We start from the raw sequence: 4,203 nt of genomic DNA, 5'->3' as shown, positions 1-4,203 counted from the left end.
AGGCTTTAAGCCCCACTTCTTTTAATTTAAGAAAGAAGGCATACGGAGCTTGCCAGTATACAGACGGGTCGGCATAATAGCCAGTGCCTAAAAAGCATTCGAGGGGGAATTGGATACCTGGGAGGCTTTGTTGGTTGGCAGAGTCCTGCACAGCTTTTTCGGCCTCCAGATTAAAATGGGCTTTCCAGTCTACCAGCTGCCCAGCGGTAAGGACGGCCCGTGCTAGGGAGGTCCAATCTTGGGGGGTATTGAGCTCATTAGCTAATCCCTCTAAAAGATGAGTGGCATATGGCCCTGTAAGGCCGTCTTCCTTAACCGCCTTTCGGAGACGCTTTACATCGTCCTCGTTGTGCGGGATCCACGGAAGGGGTCGCTGCGGAGTTGGCGCGAGATTGATGGGAAAGGCCGTAACAGGCCCCGGCGGCAGTAGCCGAGGGTGCGGGCCGTGCGTGGCCGGGGTGGGACAAGATGGTGGTGCAGTACAAAATGGCTGCGGCGGTACAGGACAAAATGGCCACCGTGGCTCAGGACCAGGACAAAAGGGGGGCGGGGGCGCGTAAGACGGCGGGTGCACTTCCTGAAAGAAGGGGTTGGTGTTGCTAAGGGAAGGATGATAGGCAGCCGGGGGAGGGCCGGAGGGTAAGGAGGAGGGGACAGGACGTCCCGCCTCCACTTCCTCCGGGAGGGCGGGATAAAGGCCTTTTTCCGGTTTGGATGATGGGGAAGAAGGCGGAAGGGTGGAGTTAGTTTTTCCGCCCTGAGGCTCTCCACCATAGTCCTGTAGGGGCGGGTGCCTTTCGAGGCGTTCCTCAAGCTGTTCGAGGAGGGACTTAGCGTCGGAGTCGGGCTCCGACTTAGAGCCGGACTGCGTCTCTGCGGCGGCTGCTGTAGTGACGCTTTTAGTTGGTTTCGGCCGGCCATCAGTGGGGGGCAAGGAGCCTTGAAGGCAAGAGCGGATGGTGATTAGCGTGGGGAGAAGCCCCGGAGGAAAACGCTTGCCTTCATGCTCCATTTCGTCTGTGACCCTGGCAATTAATTGATCATAGGTAGCTGGGGCCCAAAGTGGACTGGTTAGTAGCCAGGGGTTAAACGGCAGCAGGAGATCCCAATAAACTTGCAGCTGCCGGGCTGAAACCTTACACCTATGGGTATCTAACAGAGCGGCTAGCGCTCTCACTTGGGGGACCTGACTTTTAGAAAGAGATGAACCCATTTTGAATTTAGGAGGACTACTCTGCGTGAATAAGAATGAATCCTAGGACGGCGTTTATTTCGCGAGAGAGTCTAGATGCTTACCTTGGTTCCGTGGTCCTAGGATCTCCAGTGTCCAAGCGGGAACGGAGGGGTCCCTGTTCGGGCGCCAATTGCCGCTGATAGCTTCAGCCGGGTCGCGCGACTGGAGCACTGGGTGAATTAGGGGGCGAGCTCACGGGAAACAAACCTGGGTAAGTGAAACCTAGCCGTCTCAGCTAGGGGACTGAAGGACTTGAGCCAAAGGCCAATTAATCAGCACAAAGCTTTTTTATTGTTACATCGTAAGAGCTTAGGTACCGAAGCGGCTCAAGTGCTCTAAAGACCCCGAGGCTACAGGGAGCTTAGGTTATATACAGTTGCACAAGGGGAGGAGTAGGGGAGAGGGTAGGGGGTTCGAAGAGCCAATTACACAAACTAAAAGGTAGTTTCTAGGCAAGGGCGGCAGAAGATAGCTAGAGGCAAGGACAGAATAACAAGAAGGCTTGTAGTTTTGAGATAAGCTACTGAGACGGGAGGTTTCTGATGAGAGGGGGAAGGGAGAACAGTGAGTTAGGCTACAGACATGAGAGACAGGGAGAGAAGGTAGAAATGATTGAAAATTTTTAAGAATGACTAGGCTCCAATCCCTGAGAAATATGCCACAATTACTAAGGAAGAAGTTCAACTGATCCCCCAAATGTTTCTGAATTCAAAGATTGTTCACTTAAAATCTAATCATGGAGGGTGGGCCATAGTGGCTCAGCAGGCAGAGTTCTCACCTGTTATGCTGGAGATCCATGTTCAATTCCAGGTGCCTGGCCATGCAAAAAAAAAAAAAAACTAACCACAGAAAATACATGGATGGATCTGAATGTCTGAATGACTCACTTTGGACCAACATTTTAAGAGACTGGTTCTCTCTAAATAGCTTTTACTATTTATGAGCCTTTGCTGCATATCATAAGAGGTCAAGTGCCTGCAAGGCAAATTTCATGTTGGCAGACTCCAAATTCCTGTCGTTCCTATAATGCACTTAGGGATTATGTAATAGAAAGTGAACTATAGTAAAATATTATATTGGAAGAAAGTTTTTTTTTAAAAAAAGCTTATTATTATTAAGCAAAATTTTTGAGCTAGGCAGGAATGAGTTACTTCCTTGAAATTTTTAGGTCAAATGAGCAACACACATTTTTAAATGGTGTTATAAGCCAGGCACATTTCTCTGCATCCCTCTAATAGTCTCAGGACCATCCAGGAAGACAGGGTGCACAAACCCTAATGTGTTTAAGCCTTTCATAGTGCCTCAGAATTAGATGAGATGATATTTTGAAAGCACAGTATTAGCTTTGCATTTTTACCAAAAATATGAACGACAAATTTCTTTGAGGATAAATTGAAGCAGTGTATGTAAATTCCTAAGTGACATGAAGATTCCTAAGTGACATAGAATTAAAGGGTACAATTTTTATGACGTTTAGTAAGTAATTTATCAACTTTACTAAATATTATGTCTTTATCTCAAATTAGTCTTATAGTTACAGAGGGCCTAAAGCTTTACACTAGACTTCATATTCCATTTTCTCAGTCACCTCATTGCAGCCTTCATGTCTTTGTTCCGCAGTGTGTATATAATTGGATTCAAGAGAGGAGTGACCACAGAATAAAATACAACAAGGAATTTATCTAATGACTTGATAGGGAATGGCCAGGCATAACTGAAGTCACATGGTCCAAAGAACAAAAGAACTGCTATGATATGAGCAGTCAAAGGGGGCAGAGCCCTGGATGATGTGTGTGAAGGATGATGCTGGATGGTCACTAGGATGATAGTGTAGGAGGTGATTAGGAGCTCAAAAGAACACACAGTAAGCATGCCACTGTTAGCAATGACCATGATATCCAATCTCTAAGTGTCTGTACAGGCAAGTTTGATGACCTAGCTAGGTAGGTCACAATAGAAGCTGTAGACCTCATTTGGGCCACAGAAGGGTGGGTTCACTGTAAAGGCCAACTGGCTCACTGAGTGGAAGAAACCAATTCCCCAAGAAGCATCCACAATACCAACACACACATTGCTGCACATAATTGTGGCATAGTGCAGGGGCTTGCAGATTGCTATATATCTGTCAAAGGCCATGGCTATGAGGATCACCAACTCACCTCCACCAAAAAGGTGAAGGAGAAATATCTGAGCAAAGCAGCCTTTAAAAGAAATGACTTTGTGTTTACTGAAAAAGTCAGCAATCATTTATGGGGCTGTAACTGAAGATAGACACAGATCACTGAGTGAGAGGTTTGCAAGCAGGAAATACATTGGGGAATGAAGATGGGAGTCAGAAGTCACAGTTACAACAATAAGAAGGTTTCCAAACACAATTCCTATGTAGAATACAAAAAAGAGCACAAATAGGAAAATCTGGAGTTCCTGAGAATTGGAAAGTCCTAGAAAAATGAATTCAGTGACCATGGAGTAATTTGCTTCACTTATTGACTTATTCCAGGAAGTAGCCTCTGCAGATACCTTGGAGAGGAGAATGAAAAGGAAGTCAGAATTTTTATATTTAAATTCAAAGTCTCATTTTGTATCATTCTGTTCATACTTGCAATGATTTTTCTGTGGTTTATTATGTAAGGGCTCTCAAAATGTACACGATCTAAAGTCTATTTTATCCAGCACTACTACCCTGCTTCTGCTCATAGTCTTATCCACATCTCTTCAGGGTCTCTATGTGTGCTAGGCTTATTCCTAAAAAGTCTTTCTTATGCTACCCTCCATGGCAGTTTCAGTCTTTATCACCAATGTTATATACTTCCTTTCTCTCTGAACTTCAAAACAGTTTATTACAGAAGTAATACTTAATTTAGCTCTTAAATATACAAAACTGTACTATCTTCTGTAAGTCTTGTCTTATCTTAAATCTTTATCTTAAATCACTAGAGTTTATTTAAGCATCAGATTTCACAATTAAA

At 45.0% G+C, this 4,203-nt stretch overlaps 1 pseudogene; it reads right to left on the bottom strand.

The window, feature by feature from the left end:
* Positions 1 to 2,779: 2,779 nt before the first annotated feature.
* On the bottom strand, positions 2,780 to 3,757 carry LOC143655039 (olfactory receptor 4F4-like; annotated as a pseudogene).
* Between the last annotated feature and the right edge of the window lie 446 nt (positions 3,758 to 4,203).

Source organism: Tamandua tetradactyla, chromosome 14 (assembly GCF_023851605.1).
Source record: "Tamandua tetradactyla isolate mTamTet1 chromosome 14, mTamTet1.pri, whole genome shotgun sequence".
Taxonomy (NCBI): domain Eukaryota; kingdom Metazoa; phylum Chordata; class Mammalia; order Pilosa; family Myrmecophagidae; genus Tamandua; species Tamandua tetradactyla.
This window is presented reverse-complemented; position numbering and strand designations above follow the sequence as displayed.